This window comes from Delphinapterus leucas, chromosome 19, assembly GCF_059928025.1.
Source record: "Delphinapterus leucas isolate spDelLeu-1000000601 "Yukka" chromosome 19, BTC_Dleu_Yukka2, whole genome shotgun sequence".
NCBI classification, from domain to species: Eukaryota; Metazoa; Chordata; class Mammalia; order Artiodactyla; family Monodontidae; genus Delphinapterus; species Delphinapterus leucas.
In genome coordinates this window covers 11579169-11593451 of record NC_143147.1, presented here as the reverse complement: position 1 = coordinate 11593451, position 14283 = coordinate 11579169, and positions in this window count along the sequence as shown.

The following is a 14283-nucleotide window of genomic DNA, read 5'->3' as shown; positions in this document are numbered from 1 at the left end:
ATGGTGGGCAGTCAAGGACTCACATTCAGCACGAGGTCAGCGTCCCTGGGCAGCCCTGACAATATTTAGGGAGGCTAATTCATGGCAGAGGTGGAGCCACACTGATGGAGAACTAGAGCATCAAGATTGAGGCCAGTGAGTAAAACGATCACTCGGGTCTTCCCACAACTTTGGGGAAGTCAGGGATGTTTCAGTGACAGGATTCCGCATCGTTACAAAGACAGCTTACTAGGAAGAGCAGAGACTGGGGAAGTAGAAAGAAAAATACACAGTGAAGCCAGTGATGGGCCAGAGTCAAGGTTTCTGGGCTGCAGCGTTTGGAAGGGTAGAGGGAGATGAGTCAAAATGAAGGTCAGGCTGTACAGTGTACCTGGTAGATGGGGGAGGGGATGGCACGTGTAGAAGGCAGTCTGAACTGGGCCCAGCGGGTTCTGGACTGATGGGCTTTGACATGACAATATCAGGGCTGGAACACGCTCTGTGTAATTCTACAGGGTGAGCTAAGCAAGTATTAAATGAAGTATTCTTTTGCAAGAAACTAACATAATCTGCATCTCTGTTTGGAAAAAGTGACGTGTGCATAAAATAAAATCCTACAGGCGTGGCCCATCATCCATGTGACCTTCTCACTGGGCCTTTAACGTAATGCAGGATGATGTCGTTTATTGTATGAAAATAGAGTATAGCCGAGTCCAAGTGTACACAGCCCCATTCAGATGTGCAGCAAGAATGGTCTACATTTCTTCATGCTTTGCAAACTGGTCGTAGTTTACTTTTGAGGCGCCTGCCCCCTTCTTCCTCTGTGGCTGGAAAAGAAGCCACTTTTTACTTTTTTTCCATGGTTACCCCTCTCCCCTACCATGCCTTCTCCCCCTCACTAGACTCCCACAGCAAGGTAATCTGTATTAACGAGTTAATGTATATCTTTTATACTTTCTCTGTACACATGTAATTCAACCATATTGTATATGTACAAATAAACATATCCATATATTGGGGGGCTGTTGGACTTTTAAAAAGCATTTGGATACTATGATACACACTTTTCTGCATCATGATTTTTTTTCCCCACTCATTTATGCCTTACGGAACTCCCTCTTCCGAGTCAATGGAATTTCTCTAATTTATTATTTTCAGCGGTTGTGTAATGTCCCATGGTGTAGCGGGACTATAGTGTATACAGATGTCCTTCTAGTAAGCCGCAGTCAGACCTCCCCCCACCACACAGACGCGCGCACACACACACACACACACACACACACAGTAGAATTAGTGATCAGGGTATTCTTAGGGTTATAATATGGTTGAGAAGTAAGTCATATGTGAAGAAAAGCGGTTGACAGTAGAAGCTGGTGAAAGTTGAGACTGAGCCTTAGGACCCTAACCAGGGTCCTTGTTCTGCCTTGGCTTCTTAGTCATTCCAGGACAGTGAGGTGGTCAGCTCATCTCTCTAGACCTCAGTTTTCTCATCTGCAAAATAGCAAAGTGGACCTAGATCGTGACTGAACATCAGGGGGCCAGCAGGCCAAATCCCCCTCAACCCCCGACCAAGCCATCTTGCCTGGTCTTTATTTAAATATTCAACAACATGGAAAAAACAGTACATTTTCCCTAAAAACATGGATTTTTAGCTTCTCTCAATAAAACAATAACAAGATTTGTTTAAAACTGCCTACATGCCAGTCCCACAAAGCCATGGTTGACTCAAGCTAGGTGGTGGTGGCCCACCTCAGGCGGGAAACTCACCATTTCACTGCAGTCCCTCGGTTCCCTAAAGCCACTCTTCCGCTGAGTTGTCAGTGGCCAGTTATCACTGAGCAAGCCTGGTTGACATTTCTGGTAGAAAAATGCACTGCCTGCGTCTTTGTGAGAAGTGGGAATACAGAAGATGGATGGAGAGGGCTGCATGTTTTGAAGGGAATGGCAGAGGTGATATGGAGAGAGACCCAGTGAGGATGCTTCCAGTTGCTCCACCTGCCCACAGAAGCTCTGTTGAAAATGACACCTGACGTCCAGATGCTGAGGATCGTGGTCTGAACACAGGTTGGGAAAGAATTTCCAGACACAAGGCAGCATGTAAAGAAGAAAGAACTTATTAGAGGGAAGGGTCGCTGCCAGAACAGCGGGCCAATTTCCTAGTAGAGTCTGGGAGAGTCGGGCCTGAACATGTGCTATTGATCAGCCTTTATAGCCAGAAAACAAAGGAATGGTCCGAGGTGAAAGCTTCGTTTACTGATGGGTCGAGGCACATATACCTTCCTTCTGTAGGGTGGGAATGGGACAGGGCAGATGCCTTTCCTTATCTGGGACAGGTCCCGTTGCCCAGGTGGGCTCAGGAATTTCATAACCATCGCAACATGGCATGGAGGGCGAGGAAGAGTCCGGGAGGGGGTGTGACGCTGAAACTCTTTCAGGCAGGGTCGTCCTTTGTCCTTGGAGCCCCACACTGGGGTCTGGCCCTCAGGCTGATGCAGAGCAGAAACCTGTCCCTCCCCGGCTCCCGGGAGCCCGTGTCACTGCCCGTTAGACACAGCGGGTCAAGCTGCACCCAGGAGAGCAAGCCCTGCTCTTCGGAGAGACTTCTTTGCTCCTGCAAACACTGCCTGGGAAGGTTTACGGTCTCTGATTTCTATATGGCTTTTGGCACATCGTTTTACTCAAAAGGAGAAAAGGAAACAGTGCAGTGCCTTCCAGCCTGAAACACAACGAGCTGGCAATGGAAGAGGCGGTTAAGTCATTCCAATAATATGCCAGGCTCAGAATAACAACATCTGTTCCCTTGGGGCAGTTAACAGAGGATTAAAAACAAAAAAGAAACCTTAGATTTGAATGCAACTAGATTTACTGACTGGCGACTGGGAGCTCCTATCAGGCAGCGAGCTGGTCGATCCTGACAGCGGATCTGTGCCTAGTTGTAGGCTGTACGGGGCTAGGATGCTAGGGGCAAAAGTGGGTGAGTTGGAGAAAAATGACCCCTGACCTCCGTGATTTACAATCCGTGCACAGAAACACTTTCAGTGCACTAAAAAGTGCCGTGGCTCTCCTGGCAGGAGCATCAGACTCTGAAAGGCTCCTGCTTTCTGTAGGAGAGGTTCTAAATACCCCTGTAGATTCGCCAGCCGTTGTTCCAGGCATCGGTGCGGCAGAAGCTCGAAAGCTCCCCCCTTTCCTGATGCCCTCAATTCTTCCCAGACCCTTGAGAGAAGTCCTCAATGGGTGTTAATCGTCAACACCTAATTTCCCTCACACCATAGGGCAGAACTTCTTGCTTCCAAGAAATCTAGGCTTGCGGGAGGGGTGTAAGTCTGTTAGCATGAGGTCTTTCGTGGACCAGTCCCCAACCCACCTTCCCTCGCCCCTGTAGCTTACATGATGAGTTCAGGTTCCTTAAATTTGAACCTGAGGCCTGTCAGCATCTGGGCTTCGGCCATTGTCTCCTCCCAAGCCCTGTCGTCTATTTCATTCACAGGTGGCCTTTCCTCCACCTGGATCACCCTCCCCTTCACCTGTGTAACTCCTGCAACTTCAAGGATCATTCAGGAGCTCCCCCTCCCTGGGTGCTTGCCCCACTCTCAGAATCACTTAAGTGCCTTTCTTATGTCCTTCCCCACGCTGGGTGCTTGCATCTGTCAGGGCACTTAATACACTGCAGCGTAGACAGTAAATTCCTTTCCCATCTCTCCATGGTAAATGCTACTTAGCGCTTAATTAAATAAATACAGTCATTTATTCGGCATTTATTGGTTTGTTTGGTTCCTGGTATTTGTCTTATGGGGCGTATAACAAAGAACCAGGCTTCATCTCCATCCTCAGTGGACAGGGGAGAGAAGTGTCCCCACGATCTCTCCAGTGTAGTGGGCATCCTATTGCCAGATGCAGTGACACCACAATGGCTGAAAATAAATGCATTTACCTGGCTGGTCACGGAGCCTCACCAGTTTCTTCTGCATCGTTAGTGTTTCCTTTCCATTTCTTTAGTTTTCCTGTAAAGTGAGGGAACTTTTAACTCCGAAAGCCTGAATTTTTGAGTCACTCTTGTAATTGTTTTCACCTTTTCATACCTGAAATACTGGAGTGGATTTCTGCACATTTGTCCACTTCGGCGGAAAAATTTGTTTCTACTGTAGACGATTTGGTCAAGGGTCTAAATTCAAATGACTCAGGAACAGCATTTCGAATGTTAAACTTTCCCGAAGAGTATGTGTTCTGGTATTAAACAAGCCTAGATTTGAACTGTGGCTCTAATACTAGTTAATTGACTTCGAGCGAGTTAATCTCTCTAAGCCTCGGTTTTCTTATATGTAAAATGGGGACAATCCTTTACAGCTCACAGGATTGTTGCTGAAATTAAATAAGATAAAGCCGGTCTGCAGCATAATACTTAGCACATGTGTAGTGTTTAATAAGTGTTAGCTTCTCAGTCATGATCGTGGCCCCTCACCCCTCCGTTGGATCTCAGACAGTGGCTTTATTAGTAGTAGTATCCCACTGAAGTACTTCAGCGTGACTGGTGGTATGTAAGAGTAAGTTATTTCTCTTCAACCCGCTAGGGGTGGTTAACTAGCCTGTGAAGTATTCTAACCAGAACGAATACTAGGTTTGTCTAATTACCGTGAAGAATAAATAGTTAGAAGTAATTTCAGATTGATGAAATCAGTGGTGTTTAAGCTATACAGTTATATGGTATACGGCTATATGGTATAACAGTCTGTCAGCCTTGCATGAAGAAGGTTAGAAGAAACCAACCAACCCTAAAGTCTGTGCCAGAGCCCACCAGCCCCACCCCTCCTCTTCCAAGGGGCAGGGTCCTACCGGCTTGACTGCTCACAGGACCCACAGACATCCTTCCCCATCCTCTTGCAAGGGAGCATGTCCTGCAAGGGGCCAGTGGGGGCACCTGCGGCTGCCTCCCCCAGCTTCAGACAGTTTGCATTGCTGTCTATGCCTACTTGCTAATGAGCTTCTGCAATTGGGTCTAAGATTACAACTGGTAGCGAGGTTCTAATCAACGCAGTGGGAAGATCATCTTGTCTGTCTGCGACCACCAGACTTTATAACAAGGATTCGACATCACCCGGACGCCAGACTGGCTTAGGAGGTGTTCTTCACCCATCTCCTCCATTCTGTGCCCACAGTCTGCTAATTGCTTTCTCAACCAGTTCCCTGGCCCCTCACCTTCCTTAAGTATTGAGTCAGAACTTAGCTTATATAAGAAGTTTTCTTTATGTGGTCTATAACCAGTAAAGTCTCACGCTAATGGGAGGTACCCTGAATGCGCTTAATTTATGAAAGTTTTCTGAAAGATAATAGGTGACTTCCTGACTTTAAGATAAATGATATTTACATGTATTTCTTGATGAAAATACCGAAATGCTGCAATGTTTAAAAATACTTCCATCACAATCGAAATAGAATTTCATTTTTTATAAATTTTATAGATTGATTTATAGATTTTCCCCCCCAATCTCAAGAGAATATGACCACTTTTTTTTTTTTTAATGCTGGATGGATGAATTGTAACTTCAGTGTACTTTTCTATCTCAAACAGGTAAATAAATATGGGATAACACCAATGTAACAAGTAACTATTGCTGTTAAGGTAGAATTTCACAGGACAGCTTTTTGTAAACAAACTACTGAATTTTACGATGAGAAGACACAGAATAGCTATAAATGTGGCAAGAAAAGAACCTTCAAAGGAACTGGCTTAATGTTTAAATTCTTCGTAAGTTCAAGGTAAACGTCTTGCAAATATCTTCTAGCCATTACGTCATCTACATAATGACATAAAACAGCTTGGTGCATTATATTTTCAAAGGCTTGTGCCAGTAGCTCAACTTTTCTCAGTCTTCTGGTATTACAAACTTGGTGGCCTTTGGCATTAATTTTAATTGGTGCTAAGTTAAAGGATTTGCACTGCAAAATTTTTTCTTTCTGTATATTACAGTCACAAGGTGCATTTTTACAAAGCTTTCTGTTGACCTCTCCTTCCTCCTTCCCACCATATATCTGGTACTTTTCACAGCTGAGGAGGCTGGGGTTCAGGAAAGCTAGATACCCTACCAGACAGAACAGTCCCCATAGTGACATTTGTATTCTGATTTTCCCCAGTACAAATGACACACTAGCCACAGCCTGCCAGGGACCGGGGGCCAAGCATGGACCTCCACCTTCTGTCCCTGAATCCCATACCTTTCCATTCTACCTCACCAATGTCATGAAACGAAGAAGGATTCACTGATGGATGGAAGTTTCCACCAGGAGCTAGGATCTACTGACACCCTATCCCAGGGGAGCATATAAATGCCATAAAGTACAGGAAAACGTACATGTTAAAAATATGAATGGATGTAGTAATTCACCTGAAAGATCAAGGCATCTAGTCAAAGGCTAGAAGTTAATTACAAGTGGACCCTAACGGGGGAATACCATGGCGTTGTAAGACTGCAGGAGACAAGTTTTCCAGGGCTCTTATTTTACGCCCTGCCCACTCTTCTCATTTCTACCAAAACCTCTCCATTTTGAGGCATCCTGTTCCCCCTCTCCTTATGTTGCTAACTTCTTTGCCTCTGATAGCTAGCAAGCCGGGCATTTTGTTTTCTAAGAGTCTCATAGTTTTGGTCTTCATCACAGATTTTTCCAGGACTCTTAGCACCATGTTTAAAATAGCCTCCAGGATTCCTGGGGGTTATTAACTTACAGTGTGATGGTTCACTTACACCGCAACCATGCCTACACATTTTTTTTTTCAAGGTTCTGTTTTCAAACATTAAATAACTATGTGGTGAGCGTCTTTCCTATAGTATCCTATTCCATGGACAGGCTGTAGACATGCCTGTCTCTTTGGGCAAGTAAGGAAGGGAGTGTTGGGTTGGGTAATTGAGCTTGAAGTGAGAAAAAGTGTTGGCTGGGTTTTTTTTTCTTTTTGTCGAGGTTAAAATATACAACATATACCGTTTTAACCATTGTTAAGGGCACAGTTCAGTAGCATTAAGTTCGTTCCCGTTATTGTATAACCATCACCACCATTCGCCTCCAGAGTTGAGGATTTTTTTTGTTTTTTTTGCGGTACGCGGGCCTCTCACTGTTGTGGCCTCTCTCGTTGCGGAGCACAGGCTCCGGACGCGCAGGCTTGGTGGCCATGGCTCACAGGCCCAGCCGCTCTACGGCATGTGGGATCTTCCCGGACCGGGGCACGAACCTGTGTCCCCTGCACCGGCAGGTGGACTCTCAACCACTGCGCCACCAGGGAAGCCCCAGAGTTGACGATGTTTTAAAATGACCTGGCCCCTGAGACAGTTACGTGACCAAAGTAGGGAAAATGATTGTATTTGTCAGCTCAGAGGCTGACATACCACAAGACCATAGACTGGGTGACTTAAACAACAGAAATATATTTCTCACCCTTCTGGAGGCTAGGAAGTCCAAGGTCAAGGTACTAGGAAGGTAGGTGTCATTCTGAGGCCTCTCTTCTTGCCTTGTAGGCAGCTGCCCTCTCACTGTGTACTCATGTGACCTCTCTGGGGGCGGGTAGTGTTCACGGGGAGAGCAAGCTCTGGTTGAAAGCATAAGGGATCCATTTATTAAAAGGACTGATAGAAGGATAAATTGTTAGTGTTGCTTCATGTGAAATTGGGGGTGCAGGAGGAGAGAGCAAGCTCCTGTGTCTCTGGTTTTTTTTTCTTTTGTCCATACCACGAGGCTTACGGGATTTTAGTTTGCTGACCAGCAATTGAACCCGGGGCCCTGACAGTGAGGGCACTGAGTCCTAACCACTGGACTGTCAAGGAACCCCCTGATGTCTCTTCTCATAAGGGCACTAATCACATCATGAGGGCTCCATCCCCGTAACCTCATCTAACCCTAGTTACCTCCCCAAATCCCCATCTCCAGATACCAACACATTGGGGGTTAGTGCCTCAACATATGGATTTGGGGGATACAAACCTACAGTCCACAACAATGATGTATCTGATGGTTATGAAGGGCTCAGAAACAGCTGGGACTGACAGTGTCCTAATGACATTACTTAAAAAAAAGAAAAGTATCAGAAGTAGAAAAGGAGCTACTCTGGGGGGAAGAAGGTAAACCAGTGGGCTTTAGAAACAGATGAGGACCCCACTCTCTGTCCACGTTGGTCATTCTCAGAGATTTGGAGAAATAAATGGCCCAGGGCATTGAGAGATCTGCTAGGTCTCGGTGACTGAAGTGGACATGTGATGGCCGTCACTGCATTTCACTGCACAGATACTGAAAAGAAAGTAAATTGATTTGAGGAAGGAAGAACAGGGAATCAAAAAAAAATATGTGGCTAGGAGCTGAACCAGAATTCTGCAAGTGTGAATTTAAGAAACACAGAGTACTTTTTATACTTGTAGATTTGCATTCTTTTTTTGATACTCTTAAAAATTTGCTGTATTTAGTATAACAGTATACTCAGACTTAATTATTGTTTGGGCATATATCTACCCAGTCACTTCTATTTATTTATGTTTTTGCTAACAATTTTAATGCATTCTTTTATATTTGATACATGCACATGGCACATAATTCCAAAGGTACAAAAGGACATACAGCAAAATGTCTCCTTCTCACTCTGATTCCCCAGACACCCAAAGACAGCTACTATTTCAAGCTTCTTGTATGTCCTGCTGTATGTGTATATGGACTTTTAAAAAATTTATTAAAGTATAGTTGATTTACAGTTTGTGTTAATTTCTGTACAGCAAAGTGATTTGGTTATACATGTATATACATTCTTTTTCGTATACTTCCCCATTATGTTTTATCACAGGATATTGAATATAGTTCCCTGTGCTCTACAGTAGGACCTTGTTTATCCATTTCTATATATATAGTTTGCATCTGCTAATCCCAAACTCCCAATCCATCCTTCCCCACACCCGCCCCCTTGGCAACCACAAGTCTGTTCTCTGTGAGTCTGCTTCTGTTTCGTAGAATAGTTCATTTGTGTCGTATTTTTAGATTCCACATATAAGTTATATCATATGGTATTTGTCTTTCTCCTTCTGACTTACTTCACTTAGTATGACAATCTCTAGGTCCATCCATGTTGTGGCAAATGGCATGATTTCATTCTTTTCTGTGGCTGAGTAGTATTCCATTGTATGTATGTACCACATCGTTATGTATGGATTGTTTTTACACAAATAGCAATGTACTACACATGTGCTTTTCCACCTTGCTTATTTCACTATATCTTGAAACTCCTTTCATATTAATACAGATAGCACAGCTTCATTTTCTGAAACATCTTTATGGTATTCTAATGGTTATATGAACCAGAATTTATTTTGGGGGTTCCTTTTCTTTGTGTATTGTCTATCTTCACCCAGAATTACTTCCCTCCCTGAATGGAGTTAAGGATTGTGCTGTTTCCCACTGTATCTTCAGCAATTCCAACAATGCCTGTTACACAGCAGGCTCTGAATAAATTTTCATTATGTGGAATGTCAACTGACTCCATCATTTCATACCTGGGCAAGTTGAGTTGCTGAGACAAAGGGTAAGGGTAGTTGTAATTTTTTTGTCTATTGCTATATTGCCCTCCATGGGGGTCGTAAGGTTTTATTCTACCACCACCAAGGTGGGAGTGTACCTGTTTCCTCACACCTGTGCCAACACCCATGCCAACATCTGTGGCTGCCAAAACAGAAGGCAGCCAAAGTGTGTTTGCCCTGATACAGGGTGTTTTTAATCTTTGCATTTTTATTATTGAGTGAAGTTACACATGTTTTACCAATCCTTTGTGTGTGCTGTTTCTGGAAAAAGGGAACGATCTCTTTGTGATATGTGTGAACAAGCTTTCCCCCCACCTATGTCATATATCTTTTGAGTTGATAGTATTTTCCATTCAGAACATGCTTTTTTTTTTTTTTTTTCAGAATGTTTCCTTTTGATGTAGTCGAATTAATCCATCTTTTTGTGCTTTGGGGAGGGGGTAGTCACAATGGGAAAGATCTTCCTCACTCTGAGATTATTAAAAAATTTTTTTCTCATGTGTTCTTCAGTTTCTAGTTTTTTAACATTTAAATCGGAGATCATCTAGAATTTATTTTGGTGTTAGGAGTGAAGCAGGAATGCCTTTTTTCTTTCTCCAGTTGGCTTTGAATATCATTTAATGAACAGCTCATTTTCTTTTTCAGTGGTTTGCTGTGTCACCTTTATCATTTATTAAACTCCCATATGTTTGGGGGTTAATTTATGGACTCCCCAGTCTTTACCATTGACCTACCCGTCTATCAGTCATGAGGTTTGGGGAGTGTTTTCATTGCTGTTAACTAAAAGTGCAGATCGTAAACGTTTTGATGACGCTTAGACCCAGAGTTCCAGGTATTATGACTTACTGTCAAGTGAAAAAGGCTCTTTTCTGTGCTTTGTAATAAATGACCACAAACTTAGTGACTTCAACAGACGATTATCATCTCATTTTCTGTGGCTCAGGAGCCCAGACACGACACACCTTGGTCCCCCGGCAGGGGTCTCACAGCTGTAATCAGACATCAGCGGCTGAGATCTCACCTCTGCAGACACATGACAACACGTGCTTCCTCAGGGGCAGCCTGGGAAGCTCTGACTTCAGGATGGCCCAGTCACTCTTTCCAGAATTTTCCACCGTATTAAGCTGGACTCATCTAAGATAATTTCCTTTTTAATCAAATCCCAATGGGACTTTAATTATATCTGCAAAATCCTTTCACTTTTTCTCATATGATGTAACCTCATCAAACCTAAACATGGGGTTGGTGTCTCATCCCCTTGCCATGTCCTATTGGTTAGAAGTGGTCTCTGGCTCCACCCGCTCGAAGGGAAGGGAGCTACACAAGGGCATGACTCATTGGGGGGCCACCTTGGGGTTTGCCCAGCACACGCTCCCCCAGCATTCCTCTGAGTTTGCCTACAGGACAGTTGTCTGTGTTGTCAGCTTTCCATTTCCAGTGCGTGCTGTGACTTTCCTCTTCTCTACGTAAGGTGTTTCTCCAGTGCCGTAGGTGTGCAGGGCAGTGAGGAATGCAGGAGAGAAGATTCTCTGGAACAGCCTTCCACTGAAAAGGGACGGGAATCGGTTGATAAATGCCCCAGCTTCCTTTTTCCTCCGTGGGAAAATTCTGAGCTGCATTCAGAGGGTCCCCAGCAAAACTGAGGTCCAGTAACTCCCTCCTTTACTCACTCTAAAAACACGCTATTGTTTTGGTTTTCCTTTCTGCCCCATCGCACTTTCCCCACTTTCTCACATTTGTCATATTTGTCTGCCAAATAAACTACATTCTTCTTCTCTCGGGGTCTGCTTTTGGGGAAACCCCCAAACAAAACACATGTGGGTTGGTAGACGGTGGGCATCTGTAGATTCAACCACATGGGGATCCAAGAATATTTAGGGAAAAAAAAATTCCAGAAAGTTCCCAAAAGCAAAACTTGAATTTGCCTCATGCCAGCAACTATTTGCATTGTATTTACATTGTATTAGGTTTTGTGAGTAACCTAGAGATGACTTAAAGTATAGAGGAGAACGTGTGCTGGTCCTACGCAAATACAGCCATTTTCTGTAGGGGGTTGAGGTTACTCGGATTTAATTTCAGTGTGGGCTGTTCTGTGGCCAGTGTTTGTGAGAACTTCCAAATTATCTAGTTTCTGTTTGCAGATTGTGGAATTGGACATCTGTAAATTAGGTCTACCGTAGCTTTTTATTGCTATTGTTATATCACCCACGTCCTCAGTAATTTCTGGTCCACTTAATATGTCCTGAACTGAGGGATGTAAATTAAAATTTCCTTTTACTAATGCATTTTTCCTTTTATTCCCGGTAATTCTGCTTTATGATTTTGATGCTCTTATTTGATGCGTAGTTATTAATTACTGGAAGAGCTTATTGGGGAGTTTTTTTTTTTTTTTAATAAATGTGGCCTTACTTGTCTTGTTTAATACTATTTGTCCTGAATGCAAACTTGCTTGATTTAAAAATTATTTTGTGTATGTTGCTTGATAGCATTTGCGCATCTTCAATTTTCAACCATTTCTTAATCACTTTGTTTCAGGTCTGACCCTTGTATACAGTGGAGAATATAATTGAGTTTTGCTCTTTGCTCTAATCTGAGAGTCTTTATCTTGATATGAACTCTTTGTTTACATTGATTTATATGATATTTGTTTTTAATTATTATATCTATTTTTATTTCCTCTTTCTGTTTAATTGGATAAGTGGAATAAAAATATTCCTTCGGAAACTATTACAAATCTGGATCACTCTCCCAAATCTCTGTTGTATTTTAACTGTAGAATAGATATCATTTAAGGCTGTGTTGTACTTAAGGTATGAAGAAGCAAACATACATACGCCCATTCATATACATTCATACGTAGCCAATGTGATTGAAGCAGATTTTAAAGATTTTTTTTTTTTTTTTTTTTTTTTTTTTTTTGCGGTACGCGGGCCTCTCACTGTTGTGGCCTCTCCCGTTGCGGACCACAGGCTCCGGACGCGCAGGCTCAGCGGCCGTGGCTCACGGGCCCAGCCGCTCCGCGGCATGTGGGATCTTCCTGGACCGGGGCACGAACCTGCGTCCCCTGCATCGGCAGACGGACTCTCAACCACTGCGCCACCAGGGAAGCCCAAGAAGATTTTTATTTACCTGATTCATTTAACTTTTAACTTCCCTTCTCAGTTTTATAGAAAGAGGACCACAGTTCTCACAATTGAACTTTTTGCATATGACCAATATTTGGGGATATAAAGGAGACCTTTCACAGGATTCTCTATAGGTCTAAGGTAAGGGCTACACAGCCAAAACAATTTCTTGCATTAGCTGAAAGATTGATTCAGGTGTGTACTACGATCTCAGATTGATTGCCGATCTGTGCCTAACAGTGGACATTATGGTTATAAAGTGGAAGGGCAGGAGCCCGTTATATTATACTTGATGTATTCTAGTTGATTGAGAGCCAGAGGTGTAAGATGGGAGAGGAATACTGATGAGTTTCAGTAACAGAGAGAGAGAGACTCCTCGGGAGAGATTGCTTCTCTTTTAAAATATTTTCTTGCCTTCTAAAATTTTTTGCACGTGTTTGTATATGAGTGTATATGTTCCTTTTGAAAATTCGAATTCCTTTGTCTACTGCTTGTTTTTAGAACTGTAACTTTATATATTTAAGTCATTATTTTTTTAGGCAGCAGCTTTTGACTCCTGTTTATAACAGTGATAATTAATATATTTTCCCTTTATCCTGTTTTCCTTTCGTTTCCTGCAACACTTCATTGTAGCTGAGTCTATTATTTTTCTTAGTTCTTCCAAAAGTTACCTGTATAATTTATTTATACTTCTTATACCTTAATTGTTTATCAGCTGCAAGTGGTAGAGCTCTGTGTTCACTGCTCTATCCTAGTATTTGGCATTTGTTAAATGAATGCTTGTTGGTAACTTGTGTTTTTTTCTCAGCTGAAATTCAGTCATGACCTTGCTCAGTTCTTTCTGTTGATTATAGTACAATATCACTTTTCCATCTATTATATTTGTTAAAATCATTTTCCTAGTTTGTTACTTTTTGTAACTTGTGATATACAGAAGTTTAAATATTCTTATAATGCGTCACATTTATTAACATCTTTTAATTTTGTGCCCAGTCTTCCCCCACTTGAGATCAGATGAATATTGGATGTTTTTTCTGGCTGTTCTAAGGTTTACATATGACTCTACCTCTTCTGGAATTTATTTAGGGTGTTCTTTGTTGTTAGAACTGTAAATTTTCTATTATGTTTTATTATGTAAAAAGCGCTTCCTTGGTGGCAGCTCTGATGGCAATGTGGAGCGATATAGCCTCGATTTTTTTTTTTTTTTTCCCAAACCATCTATAACTAAACAATTCACTTTCTGCACTAATAAAAATAAAGGACCACCAGGTTTGGACAAAACTGTAGGACAGATTAAAGAAAACATTAAACTAGATTCATCTAGTGAAATTTCAAAACATTAAACTAGATTCATTTAGTGAAACTAGATTTCATCTAGTGAAATTTCCCGCTGAAAATTTGAAACACGGGTTATACGTTGGAAACTCATCCAAAAATGATTTTCAACATTTACTGTGAGACAGAATGAAAATAAGTCAGAGTCCAAACTGAGCCCAGCAACCCTCACATATGGTTTTAAGCTAATTAAATATTTTTCTTGACAACTAAAACTAAGCTAATTAACGATTATCCTCATAGATGATCCTCCGATGGCTTTAATCAGCTTTTGGTTTCACTTAGCTGTGAGCTGGACTCAA